The sequence below is a fragment of the Calypte anna genome, chromosome 19 (assembly GCF_003957555.1).
Source record: "Calypte anna isolate BGI_N300 chromosome 19, bCalAnn1_v1.p, whole genome shotgun sequence".
NCBI lineage: Eukaryota > Metazoa > Chordata > Aves > Apodiformes > Trochilidae > Calypte > Calypte anna.
The window spans coordinates 8903054-8917720 of record NC_044264.1 but is presented as its reverse complement, the minus strand read 5'-3'; the positions used below and the strand labels follow the sequence as shown (position 1 = coordinate 8917720).

At 43.1% G+C, this 14667-nt stretch overlaps 1 protein-coding gene and 1 long non-coding RNA gene across 9 annotated transcripts in view; one reads left to right on the top strand and one right to left on the bottom strand.

The window, feature by feature from the left end:
- The window catches only part of BCAS3 (BCAS3 microtubule associated cell migration factor), a 310290-nt gene that overhangs the window by 234559 nt on the left and 61064 nt on the right, over positions 1-14667 (top strand). The window lies entirely within an intron of this gene.
- LOC115599354 lies at positions 7658-9219 on the bottom strand. Its single transcript, XR_003988333.1, has 3 exons — positions 8678-9219; positions 8492-8598; positions 7658-7875 (listed from the first exon to the last, which is right to left on the bottom strand). It is a non-coding gene; the product is annotated as an uncharacterized LOC115599354 (long non-coding RNA).

The following is a 14667-nucleotide window of genomic DNA, read 5'->3' as shown; positions in this document are numbered from 1 at the left end:
GTGCCTCCTGGAGATTCTGCTTGAACTAAATAAAAAAATAACACTGAAAAAGTTTGCTTTCCTTAATGCAATAATAGGTAGGAAGGTAGATCTTGTATTAAATTACTTTTTACATGATAAAATGTGATTATAATAAATATATTTATGTTTACTATAAAAAGAAATGTGATTGTATTATGGTTGAAATAAGTTATTTACATTTCAGATTTCTTTTGGAGGAGTGCACCAGCTTTACATACATAGGTTTACTTGTGCCAGGGGCTGTACAAAAAAAAACCAAAGTTATTGCTGCTTCAGGAGCCTTGAGGGAAGTTGTGGCTCCCCAGGTTGTATCACTGCAGTCTGCAGAGCAGAAATGTGTTTTGTGGAGAACTTTGGCCCTTCAGTGCTGGAAAGTAAAAATGACTTTGAGACCAGAGGTAAATCTGTGTCATCTTCACCTGATCAAAACCCAGAGAACTGCTTAGTGGGAGCCCCTCAGAGGCATCTTATGAAACCCTTTTCCCTCTTGTTTTAAAATTGATTACTTTTACAATTATTTTCAGTGCAAGCATTCATCTGCCAGCGGGTCCCAGGGCTGTGTGCACGATACAGATCTTGTTGGCTTGGATGAGGTGCAAATTGGGATCACACATCTGCTGGGCTGGAGTGATTTACATTCTCTGGTTACAGCAGTTAATTGGGGGAGCCCTGATAAGACTGGTTTACTGCCAGATCAGTTTGCCATAGGCCTGCTGAGCATCAGGACCTGGCAGTTACCTGTTCTGCATCCTATTAGACAGAAATAGTTTAAATGCAGAAGAAAATGGAAATACTTCCTTGCTTTCTGCTGCAGGATGGTAAACGTGAAATTCCAACCTCAAATTCTTCTCCACTGAAACATCCTGCATTTTTGAAGGATTAAGGCTTCTGAAAATGCATGTATTGAAAAAGATTTTTCAACTCTTTACACTTGTGTTGAGCCTAACAAAGTGCCTGATGTGGCAGGCAGCCCCTTTCCCTGCACAGTGCTGCACGTCGTGCCCCTGCCCTGCCAGAGAACTGCAACACTTGAAAGAAACGGCTGTGACCCCGAGCAGGCCTTTTTTTAGAGCTGGGGAATGAAACCAAAGCTCTCTCAAGCTGGTCTCTGGAGAAGATTGCTCAGATCACAGGGTTCCATCCAGCTGAAGGACCTGTTCCTGCCTGTCCAGCTGCTGGGAAGCTCCCTGGAAGGGCAGCACATTCTGCAGCCCCGTTACCTTTTTGGTGTCATTCCCACGGAGCAGAACGGGAGCACTTTGCCTCCTCTCCCGACCCTTGACTGCTCTCTGGCTTTCCAGCCTGCCAAGTTTCCACTCCTTTTGTAGGCACACGCATGGAGATGGGAGGGAAAGGGCAGGATCTGCAGGAGCTCCAGTGCCCACCCTCCCTTTTCCAAGCATCTCCCATGTGGGAATAAGACAAGGTCCTGGGCTGGGCATGTGGGTGATGTGAGGTGCCCCCTGGGTGCTGGGATGCAAGTTCTTCTCTTTCCTACTGCTGTCCCCAGCATTTTTCTGTCTTCCTCAAGAGCTTGTGGCTGCCTCGATGCTGTCTGCAGGGTGCAAATCAACTTGAAGAAAGCAGGACCTTAAAATAAGTTATCATCAGACACCAGAAGGCAAAGAAGGATGCTTCTAAAGTGTTCTTTGTGTGAAAATTAATCTTTAGTGAAGCTTTTAAGCCCTTTTCATACATAAGTTGTTTTGTTAGTGAAGAATTGGACAGCATGGCAGGTTCCCAGCAGGGTCAGACTGTCAGTTTTTCCTAAATGGGATGAAAAGGAGCATCTTGGCACATGTTTTCTAACCCGCTCATTCTGGGTGTTCTTGTGCACACCTCTGACATCTCCACACAAGTGTCCATTCATACATCTAGGTTACAGCATGTGGTGTCATGAAACAGCCTACAAAAACCTTTGGGATAAAATAACATCCTGTGATTATCCTTTGCTTTTGTCTAAGGTGGTTTTGGGTTTGTGTTTGTCAAGGTCTTAATTGCATCTGTTCATCAGGTTGAACAAAAGGAATCTAAGGTGAAAATAAAATAAAGGATTGGGCTTTTTGCAGGTCAGTGACTGCAAGTGATTGCTGCTTAGAAGTAGAATAATGAATGTTTTGCATCCCTTCCCTATAACAACCTCCAGAAACACTCAGCTAACAGCTGGGCTGCCCTCACCCCTGCTTGAAACAAGGGAGAAGCTCCCTGGGAGGGGACTCTGTCCATACAGGAGTAACTTTCAGCTCCAAGTTTGTCCCTGAGACAACTCCAAAGAGGAATTTCAGCCTCCCTGGCACGAGGAGGGGCAAGGAATGAGCTCAGTCTCTCAAAGGAAAATTCAGCAAACTTCCAAATAATGCATCTCACTTGTCAATATTTTGTATAGGTTGCAATATGCTTGTTAATGAATGGTAAATCAGGATGTCAATATTTCCATCCCCCAGCCTTTTAGAGAAGATAGGGTCGGGTAGCATGAATATAAAAAAATAAAACACCCAACGTGTGTTTGTGCAGGATTTAGTTTTCAAGGGCACAGCTTGGGCTGGCCAGAAAGTTTCCAGTCCAAGGAGTGGCAGCTAAAAGGATATGGTTGCTACTTCCATGGGTCTGCAAAAGTACAGGGTGGTTTTGCACATTTTTCATGGCTTCTCCATGTGTTCCTCCACACATCAAAACATCAGCATGGCAACATCAAAACCTGTTGACACTGTGATGAATTTTAGCTTAATTTTCTTGTTCTTATATGGAGTCCTACTGTGCTGGGATTGCTGGGATTCTGGGGAAGGGTGAAGACAGTCCATAAATGGTCCATCTTGTGTGTAAGTGGAGAAAGAAAGCTTTGATTAAGCCCATGGCATCTCGAGGGGGCCTGAGTTTGGTCTGTGTGTTCATCTAATTTCCATTTAAACCAGTTAGGATTATATTCATATTCAATATATTCATCTAATCCTGACTGCCTCTCCAGGGTGTCTTGAAGGCTGCAGGGTTGCTCTTGCTTTGTGGGTCTGTCTGCTCTACCTCCTGCTTATTTGTATCCTCAGTTTTCCTAAAAGTGCTCCTTGTAGAACAAGATTTTGCTGTGAAAGGTGCAGTAAAAATGAAGAGGAAAAGCAGGGCAGTTGCTGCTGGGAGGAGCTGCCTGTCCTGAGGTCCAGACGTGTCCATCAGCCCTGAAGGGAAGAACATCTCCTGGCTTTGCAGACACCTGGTTACAGGTCCCAGTGGGATCATTCCCATGTGGAGAGGTGACCAAGTGCCTCCAGATGACTTCACTGAGGCCTGAAGTTTTATTATTTTCACATCTAATCCTCCTGACCCGATTGAAGCCCTGGTGGTGATGTTCATCTCCCAGTGCTGAGTCCACATTGGAGCTGGGTTGCAGTTTTCAGATGAGCAGCAGAGGTTTCCCTGCTTCTACTGCACAGAACTAACAGCTCATTTCCCTAAAAAACGATGGGTTTGAAATCCATTCAAATGAGACATTTCTGTCTCATTACAAGACCTTAATAGCTTCTTGCATTTGTGTTGGGAAACATATTTTGTGTAATGTTCAGCCAGTAGAAGGCAAACATTCTTCTCCAGTTGGTAACAGGCTGTCTGGTGTCCCTAATTCACTTATTTAGCTTTGAAATTAACTGTATATATTTGCAAGTTTTTAATGAAGATGTGTTTCTACTCGGAGCTTACTCAGCCAAGCATCAAACCCTCCCTAGTTCTGCCCTTTCCTTTCTGCCTCTTAGCTTCTCCTTCTCTGCTTATAAACTCGTGATGCCAGACATAAACATTTACCTCCGTAAGCATTACTTAACTCTGAGATCACTTTGCTCTATAAATACAAATAAATACCAAGCCTTAATGGGTGGAGGGGAAGCCAGCAGTGAAGTGGTTAAAGGTTTCTTGGAGGCAGAGTGGGCAGCAGGAGCTGTCGGAGGGAGCAGGGGGACGCCAGGCTGTCTCTAAACTTTTTGGCCCTCCCTGAGAGCAGAGATGAAGGAAGAGCCCTCTATAAATCACTGGAGATTACAGACCCTGTTCTTGCCGACTCTGCAGGGTTGCACTGCTTAATGTCAAAGCCTCACGTATTACTTTAACAGCACTCCTTTTCTTTATTAAATCCACTTTGAAATCAAAAAATGATGATCTTTCCAGCGAGGGGGAGAAAGCCTAAAAGGATTTAGAGAGTATCTGTTATGTTACATTAGGGAGCCTAATAACTGGACAGGGAGTAGGTAACATTTTTGCACCATTTCAGAAAGTAAAAGGAATAGACTTTACAGAGTTTGCCTCTTTCCAAATATTTATTGCTGTTGATTTTGTCAGAGTTTTGGGGCCTGCTCAGTAGAGGTGGAGTTGAGCTGGGAAGGCTCGCTGGGATTTCCTTCCAAGTGGGCAAAATTCAATTTGCATCTTCATTTTTTGCACGTTCTGCAGCATCTGGTTTTAGATTAATTTTTTTTTTAACTTCGGGTTTATTCTGGCTGAATTTTCTTCTGTCTTTATCTCCATCTGAGTATGATGAAGACATATTTTAACCAGCTGCATCCGTGTCAAATGTCAGGGTTTGCTCGTAGCCTCGCTGTCTTGAGGACATGCAGAGGCTTCCAGGCACTGCATAGTTATTTACTATTATGACCTGATTTTATTCTGATTTGTACAAGTCACACGAAGCAGGATATGATATTGGTTTCATGTGCAAAGTTAATGTGACTGTTTACATGTCAAATGCTGTTGCTTTTCCCCGCTCAGTTACCTCATTTCATACATTGTGTCCCAGCTCCCAAATACATGAAGCCAGAGGAATTGCACATATGTATTTTTTCTGCACAGAAGTGTTTCAGATCCTCCAGGTCATTTAGTATCCATTAGGACACTAAAGCTTCTTACTGTTTTCTCATTAATAGTCAAGTCTGTTACCACGACAGAAACAATTTCGGAGAGATGGGATCCTTGGAGAAACATCCCTGATGAAAGTCCTGGAAATCCTACCAACAAATGTTGTCAAGTTCGATTTCAAGGAAGCATTTCTTCTTAACTGTGCAGCATTATGCCCCAGGAATGTAGTTTTTCTTTTAGTCTCATGACTTTAAACACAACATTGGCATGAAACCCATTACGAGGAACAGATTTATAAGCTTTTGTTGATGGATTCTGTTCAAATGCAGTAGAATAGAAGGTGAAAATATTTTTAGTCTTTAAACATATTAAAAATAAACTGTGATTATTTTAATTCTGTACATTTAAAGTCGTTTGCTTCCCTGTGTTCATACTCGGAGTGTTTTTCTACCCATTCACAGTTCATTTGTGCTACAGTTTTGAAGTTTGGACATAGTTCACACCTATAAAATGCGGGTTTGCATTTGCCAGGGGAAATGAATATTGTTTTGCAATGTATCTTATCCAAAAGCTGACAAGTAACAGCTTTTCTGCTAGTTTATTCTGACAAACAGCTTGAAGGTATCACCTTTGTAGGCGGCTGCTGCAATGAATTGCAGATATTCATTTATAGCTGTTTGTACTCTGTGTGTTCTTTCATGTGCTCAGGAATATTGCCCAGTTCTAAAGTATGAGCTCTTAAAATAACTAGAAAATGGGGGTGGGGTCAAAAATATTGTATAAACACAGCAAAATTCTGGGACTGGATAGACACGTATTTAAAGAAGGCTGCCCCTCAAGGATTAACATTTCACAAGTTCACTTTTTAGCTGAGGGGAAAGGAAAAAAAAAAAAAAAAACCAAACCAAAAAGAAGGAGCAGAAGGTTATCATAAGCCCCTGAGCAGTGGTCCTGAGTTTCAGCCCAGCAGTTAGTGTTTTATTAGGAGAGAACAACTCTATAAAAGGAACAGGAGATTCAATCATAATATAGTGGGGTGACATGAAGGCAGCTGACAGCATGGCTTCAAAACCCATTTAAGATCCAAGAAAAGTTGCCACAAGTAATGTGCTGCAGCTGGGGAGAGCCTTTTGGAATAAAGCAGAACCTGCCCCAGCCCTGTGGATTTGTGTTCTGGAGCAGCCCCCACGCCTCGCACGGAAAGGCTGGGCTGGCCCTTCCTTACCACACACAGGCAGGACCTGGGAAAGATGCTTTGGGTGTGTTTTTCCTTCTTTTTCTAAAAAGTGGTTTGGGGAGAAGTGGGAAGCCGTGGCCAGTTTGGTGGTTGGGGTTGGAAAGAGAGGGAATGGAGCTCTGGCACTGAAGAGCTGGAGCACGTGTTTCTTGGGGGTGGTGGTGGTGGGAGCAAAGGTTGCCAGGAGAATTGGCCATTTTCATGGAATCATAGAAATTTAGGAGTTGGAAGGGACCTTAAAAGATCACCCAGTCCAAGCCCCCTGCCAGAGCAGGGTCACCTATAGCAGGGTTGGACTAGATGATCTCTGAGGTCCCTTCCAACCCGGCTAATTCTATGATTCTAGGTCACATAGGAACACGTCCAGGTGGGCTTTGAATGTTTCCCTCCACAACCTCCCTGGGCTTTTGAAAAGGGAAAGTGCCCCAATTAGGGAGCTTTAAATGATGCATGAAGAAGTGAAATGCAATTTAAAAGAAAAAAAAATCATCCTGTTTTCATCCCCTGGATTCTTCCTGCTGTCTGGTGGTTTGATGTCACCATTCTTCATGTGCAGGAGCCATCAGCTCTGCTCAGGGCTGCAGCCTGGGCCTTTCTCTTCCCATCCTCTGGTCCCCATGGCTGAGAGCCACATCCCAAGAGGTGCAAAGCACTTCTAAGTCCAAGGCAAAGACTGTGGAAAGTTTAAAAAAATTGTAAACTCTGGTGTGCCAAAGCTGGTTTGGGTTGTGACTACTTAAACCCAAGTAATTCATGAAGTGGAATCAGGATGGGTTTTTAAAATCTGGCAGCTTTGTAACTTGAGACAGAATGTTAAATTTGCCTTCTTTAAAGAAATTTGGGAGAAACTTTATGCTTGTTCTCATGTAAGGAAAGTGTGTTAGGTGTGTGTGTACATCCCTTTAATTAGGAAGTGATTACCAGCTCCTAGATGGACCTTCAGAGAGAAGCAGCAGCAGCCAGGGTGGTGGCACTGATGCCAAACTGGTGCCAATCTGTGCTCAAAATGGAAGTTCTTGTATTTTGGCTGAAAGTAACATGTCATTCATGAGAGAAGAGGTCATCTCCCTAGTAGAAGGTAATGCTAATTTAGGAATAAACAACTTCTTTTTTTCACTATTCTTCATGTAGAAGGAATACACTGTATGAAAAGGGGCTCAAAGAGTAGAAGCACAATTAAAAAAAATCACAGGTTTTATTAATTAGAAAGACTTTGATCTTTTCTACACGTTCTCTTTTAAATGGACAGCAGGAATCCCAGGTAAAGGAGATTCCAGAATTAACATGTGCCTTGCCTCACAACAGAGGGAAGAAGAAGCCAGGACTGTAAAAATCCCTCAAACAAGCAAAGCTTTTTTAATTTATCTGTACTAGAAGAAGAATCAAAACAGTTAGAGTAAGTGTTTGGAATTCCTTTTTTTATTAAAAAATTCCCTGCTGATTGTATTTTTTGGAAAACAAAACAGAAGCACAGGTAGAATTAGGAAATCCAGGCTACCACTGTCAACCTCAGCATTGCATGAAATTGACTTTAAAGTGGGCACCTGGTGACACTGACAGGAGCAGGGGGGAACTCTGTCCTTCTTCTGAACCTTCCTGCCACCTTCTAAACAATCTGCCAGGAATTTTGCATGGATTGGTCCTTTTTTCCACAGGGTACAATTGCAAAGATGACTTGCTGAAGAAGAAAACATGTTCTTCAGCAGTCTCACTCCTCTGCCACTTGATTTTCTGGGTTTCCTTCCTTTGGAAATTCCCTAGGCTCTCCTTGGTCTCTCCCAGCCCTGTGAGGAAGCTGGCATTATTAGCAAAGCAAGTATCCATCATCCTGAAAACAAGATGGCTTAAAGATTATGTCCTGATTTCACACTTCCTCTAGCATAGCATTACCAGCCCAGAAAATGATGAGGAATAAGCTTGAACATTCATTTGCCCATAAATCTTCAAGGGGGGGTAATGTCCTAAAAAGCCACTGAAATTGGATTTCTGGAAAATGAACTCATTTTTTTAAGTGGGTCACAACATCTCTGATTATCTTGGTGGGATTACTGGGGTGATCCTGCTGTGGTATCACTGCCTGCTTCCTGGGGACTCCTCTGCAGTGGGGGTGTGAATGGGCTGTGGCTTGAGGAGCACTGGTGGGTCCAGCCTGGCACAGGTTCCCTTCATGGGTGGGTGGCCTGGATATGTCAGGATAGTCTGGGAATGCTCAATCCATCATCCCTGGTTTAAAAACACCAACAGTTTTCAATTTGGGATAAGTTTTGAGCTGTTGTCTTCCACCTAATGTTGTGGTCTTCTGTGCTGTTGTCTTCCTGCTCTCTTGGAGGTTTCGTTATTCCCAAAGCTTGAAAATTAATTAGAAAATAATAGGAAATTTGTTTGGTTTATCTTATTTACCTGGAGGGTTGAGTCAAACTGTGTAGTAGACATGGACCTTCCTTCTCTCCCCATCAGCAGGGAAGGGATGAAGTGGGATCCAGTGCATCTGAGTAGGGTGCAGTGTTCTATCAGCAATACAAATATTGGGATTAGTGACAACATTTAAAACAACCTCACCTGAAGCCCCTCAGATAATTTTCACACTTCTCCAGAAGGTTTCATGGTGGCAGTCCACTTCATGTTGCTGACATTGCTTTCAGATTCTGAATCATTTGAATTTTCAAACAGGAGGCAATCCCATTTATTTCCCCTTTGTCTTTCAGCAGGGTTTGTCCTGTACAGCTTGGCAAGGCTCTGAGTCTCTGCTGGGGGGCACCTTGAAGACCCCCAAAAGGCTTGCTCTGTAGCAAGGTATTGGCTGTGGGATCCTGATTTGTCAGCCCAAGGATGTGCTCTTTTTAGGTCATTTGGCTCCTTTCCCCCACCATCTGAATGAGCTGGATCTCATTCTTCCTCTGGAAATCCCTTGGTGAATCTGTCTTTGGGGCAAGCTACAAAGGATTTCAGCCTCTTAGCTCTTCTTCCTACCCAGCCTTCTAAAAATGGTCTTGTCCTCCAGGCACTTTTAGGCTCTCCATGTGGTGACTTAATCCTTGGAAGATGTGGGAATCCTCCAAACTATGCGCTGGGATTTGGGGTGGAATCTCAATTTCCTTCCTTTCAGATAGAGCACCATGAGAAAAGGCTGGAGCCATCTGGTAGGAACCAGTTGTGATAACCCAGGCCCAGAGCAAGCATCACACCCCCTGGGCATCCTCCCAGCTCCTGAGCAGAGACCTGGACTTTGCTCTCTTTCCCTCTGCCAGGAGATGAGGTGGGATAGGGGAGAGATCAGGTTTGACTCCAAAAGGCTGTGAACTGGGTCTTTTTTCACACCCTAATGGTAATAGCAGTTTTATGGCAAAGAATCCTCTTTGCTGAGGCAACCTGGGGAAGAGCCCCTGCTCCCAGCATGGTTATCTGGAAAGGTTTTAGAAATACAATTGCCTGAAACTTGAAAAATGTGAAACACTCGCTCAGGGGGGAAAAAAAAAAGAAAAAGTGGGGGAAAAAAAAGAAAAAGAAAAAAGCTGCCTTCTCTTAGACTAGTTCTGTAGGAAAGAGGGGGGAAAAAAGGGATAAAAGCCAAAGAGAGATCACACATTCCTCTTTCTGCTTAAGGCTGGGAGTGGAGGTTGGGCTCCCATCACTGGAGCTCTCAGCCCCTTCTTGAGGCAGCAGGCATCTCATTCCAGGTTGGGGTCCCTGTTGGAAGCAGGTTGTTGTTCTCAGCAGCAGCAGTTGGGGTCACAAGCTCCCAAAGGTTATTTCCTGCTGCCAAACAACATTGTGCTTGGGGAGTGCCAGCTCCAAACAACATCATCCCCCAAGGGATTGTTTACCTAACACAGTATTTTGCTTTATTTTTCTTCTCTGGGTACTTTTGTTTCTGTTCAGGCTCTCACAAAAGGTAAAATAGGAAATGGTAAAATACAAAGAATTGGAGGACAAAGCAATGAAAAGGAAAAAATGATGCTGGTTCAGACTTGGGGGGAAATGTGACATATATTGAAACCTGAAAAGGTTGAGATTTCATGTATTGCAGCTCTGAGGATAATCAGCTTATTTAGAAGTGCTTTATTATTTTCATGCCTGGAACACAGTGCAGGAAGCTGCAGAGAGCTGAGATCTGTCCTGAGATTTATGAAGGAATGGCCTGAAGAGCTTTCTTTTGTAGTTTATAAATGTCACCCATATCTAAACACACAGTGGACTTGCACAGTAAACCCAGAAGGAGAGAGGTCTTGTCCTGAAGGATGACAAAGCAATTATTGATCTCCCCAAAAGGGAAAGCAGTGCTACCAAAGCACCAGGGAGAGGAGGCTGGGACGTGACAAGGAGATGGAAGCAGAGGCCAAGGACAGGTTACCAGAGGAATGGGCCTGAGTCCAAATACCCCAGATGCAAAATCCTTCAGTTTTGGTAAACTTGGATTAGCATTTAAGAACAAACAGAGGAACACAGCTGGCCTTCCAGCTCTAGCATTGATTAAACAATATCTGCAAGGCTTTGAAGTTTGGGGAGCTCAGGCTTGCAGTTTATCTGGAGGGATTGAAGTATTCCTTCCTGGTTTTCTGCTTTAGCACCTCTGCAAAGAGGCTTTCTAACGAGCTAAAGATACAGAAAGGTGTAGGGAGAAACTTAGGATTGGGGTATGGAAAAGCTCTATTTAGAGTAACCCTGGAGGAATCATACTTGGGGTGGTTCTTGGGTTCTGGGATGCAACTCCCAGCTCCCCTTGGCATCCCTCTCCTCTTCCCACTCAGAATGTTGGGAGAGAGTTTCTGGTGTCTAGAAATTTGCCTTTTAAGCCTGATTTGTATATAAACACAGGAATGCAGAGATCACCAGCAAACCCATTGGTGACTTCAGTGGGGACAGAACTCCTTCCTCTGATGGAATGATCCAGTTCAGCATTTGGTCTGGCACCTTAAGTAAAGTTTAAAAATGCTTAAATCTTTATTTTCAAAGGCTTTATTTGTTTACTTGTCTGTTGCTAGCAGTGGATGTTTCTTTTTTTAGGTAATTTTTTTGTGGTGTGTAATTCCAGTGCCTGAAATGCCAACTTCTTCCAGTAGCTGAGCTCTTCTCTGCTTTTGGAGCACTTGGTTACAACTCAATAAAAGGAGATCAACAACTTTGGCCTTAAACATTGGGCAGTTATGTATCAGAGCAATTGCAACAGCTTTAGAACTATCAATATCTTAAATATTCTCTCCACTGGAGGATTACATAGATAATTTCATTCACCACGTGTATGATGTGCTGTAAATGTTGCTTATTCTCCTCCTTGGTGTTTCTTACCCACCTGCAGGTATCATTTCCTTAGATTTGCAGAAGCTCTCCCACCACTGCTCTCTGTTCCTTCAGAGCCCTTCTTCAGACTAACATCTTCCAGGAAATTCTTCCTCCTTTGCTGTCACTAATAACCTCTCCCACAGCCTCCTTTATCATTTTTTCTATGTCCTGTTTTCTGTCAGAGGTTCTGCAAGGCTGAGAGTGTGTCTGTTCAGATTCATTTTTACCATATATATATTAAATACATACTGTGAAATATTGCTAGAACATTGAAAAAGAGAAGATTGAGCTTTTATGAACTTTTATCAACTGCATAGCATCCAGATTCAAAGGGTACAAGAGGCAAAGAGCATCCCCTTATCTGCTATATATAGCTGCTCCACTACCTAATCATAAATATGGAAAAACCAGCTGCTAATATTTAGGGAATGAAATTACTAGGAAGCTTCATTCTCTAATTTTCAGCTATGAGATGTGTTTAATGGATCAATTTGTATTTGGAATTTTTATATCCAGCTGTAGGTCCATGTGTATATGTTGTGTCTCTGTGTCTCTGTGCACAGGAGAGACTTGAAAATGCTCGTGGAAGATGACCAGATTTTTATTTTGCATGAGTGTGCTGTGAAGTAAGAACTCTCACTCCTCTTATGCCACAGTAGAAGTGGCAATAAAACTCCTGGATTCTAGGCCCAGAGCTCAATGTGAGTTACACAGAAACATGCACACGTATTTGAGAGCAAAAGAGGGAGATGTGGGAGATAAAAGGGAACAAATGGACAACTTCTAATTACATGTATTTTAGTTCATCTGGTATCCAGATGATCATCCTTGATTCTGATGGTTTTGACAAATCAGTTTATTAGAACTGTAAATGGAACCCAGGGCTGTGCAGTAGGCAAGGGAACACTGATTTTATTATTTTATTTTTTTTTTATATTATATTCAGTCATTTCATTATTGGAGGTAAATACTGCTTGTACTTAGAAACACAACAGCTGGTCTCATGTGAGAAGGCAATCCACAGATTAACTTGCCAAATGTATTACCAGTTCATTTCACTAGACTGAGAACCTAAGGGTATTTTAATAGTTTTGACCTTGATCAGACAAGGGGAAAAAAAAATGCCCTCATTCTCAAGTTGAACCTGTGACTTAAACACTGATCTGTTCTGCTGCAGTGTGAAGTGTGCCCTGGCAAAGCAGGCTGAGAACTGAGGACTTCCTAAAATAAAGGGGTCAAATTCTGTCTTCAGAGGTGTGGTTGGGCTTCCCAGGTTTGCTCAGGAGAGGAGATGCTTTGGTTGCTTCTTCTGCTGCCTTCAGAGCTGCTTGCAGGGAGCAACCCTGGGGGGGTTGTTTTTAGTGGAGTGTTTGCATATCTCATTTGCCTTTAATGGGAGGGGTTTACATTTTTAAAATGTTTTTATTCAAATTGAAAGGCAACCTCTTCCCTGTACCACAGAGCCATGCCCAGCCCTTGCTCTCTGCAGACCACATTTGGTGCCATGGTGCTGCAGGTGCTGGATGCAAAGTGTGTCAGAAAGAGCTGCTGTGTCCAGTGCTGGGGAAAGGAGTTTTATGCCACTGAAATTGTGGCAGATCTTCCAAAGAGAGACTTTTTTTTGTTTGTTTTTAATGCGTTTTCCCCTATAAGACTTTTTGTCCCACGGGAGTTTTCCTCTGAGGAAGGTGAGGCACTGGGAGCCTGAAGCCTTTTGGGGCTGGCAGGACCTTGTCCTTTATCTCTGGGCTGTTGCTTCCCCCAAGCAGCTTTCTCTATCCCATCCTGGGGACTTCTTAGACCCAAACCTGCCCAGTGTTGAAAATTGGGGAAGATCAGGCTTAAGCACTTGGGTCACCCCCTTGCTGAGGCTTCTCCAGGTGCAGCCCCTTGCATTGAGATCTCCAGTGTCTTCTCTTTTCTGTGATCCTGACTGTCTGCTTTCCATCAGGAAGAGTTATGAGTGCTGAGGATTTCAGGGTGGGACTTCTGAAAACTCCTGACATTGGCCTAACTCAGTTTCCTTTGAAGTCGAGGGAGCTTTACCATGGATTTTGTTGGAAGCAAAGCGGAGCAGACACCGAGTGCTTTCCAAGCTCCTGGCGTGGAGAAGAAAGGGGTTGAGCTTCCCTGTCCTGTTCAGAGCTCTGAGCTCCCATCCCAGGGGCCACCTGGGAAAACCACTTCTCCATTCCTCTCCTTTCCTCTCTTTTCTCCTTCCTCACTCCCTTCTGCATCCTTTCCAGGACCAGCCAGGAAGGCAGACATGAAGTGGCCACAGCTGGAGGGCACCAGGCAGTCCCCAGAATGGCAGGAACCTGATTTGGAGCCTTTTCTGTCACATTTCTTCATCAGATCTTGCTCAGAATCTCACAATCACTTATCATTAATTCTCTGTAAAAACTCTCAGCCTTTCCTTTTGCCGTGTGAGGTGGCCAAAACCCCTGTAACACTTTTTCCATAAAACCTACATCTTGTTTCACAGATCTCTAACTGCTTTTAAAAATAGCTTCTCTTTACATCTCCCAAATCCCTTCCCCTGCTCCCCGATCTTTGAAGTGAGATAAACCAGACAAATATCAGGATTTTTTTTAATGTTTTTTATAACATTTATCAGATTAGCAAACAGGGATTTACTTTGTGCTCCCTTTCTACTCTGCTGTTTCTGTTAGAGATAAATAAACCTCTGTATTTCACACAGCTCCCCTGTCTCTGAAGCATGATGTTGAGCTCTCAGTTCCTGCAAAGAAGAACAGGTCCTTCAGCTTGGATCTCTGCAAGAAAAGTTCTTCCATTTGATCTCCAAAGCCACTTGTAACTGTCAGATCTACACACTACATCTTCAGATGATAATATCCATATAAATATATATATATAGCATTTTATTTCATGCACCTAAGACATTGTGTCCATGCCACCCTCCATGACTCCAGCATGCAGACTGCTAGCACTGACCCTACAAATAGTCCTTCTTTTGCCTAAAGCTCAATCTATTGTAGTAAAAATAAAGCATTGTTTAAAGGTACTTTTAGATTCTTCCACCTAAATCTTATTTTCATGCCTCAGCTGTACTTCTGCAATACTACAGTCTACTTTCAACCTATTTAGCAATCCCTGTTTACTCTTTTGGCCCAATCCTCTAGCTCTGGTATGGATTAAATGTGTACTGGGGGCTTTTATGGTCCCAAAAGTAGTTCAGTGTTGTGATATTTTACTGTTGAATTCAGTAAAAGCATGGTTTAGTTTGGTTATTAAAAAAAAAAAGGTAATTAGAGTATGCAGAAAAACTGAGATAT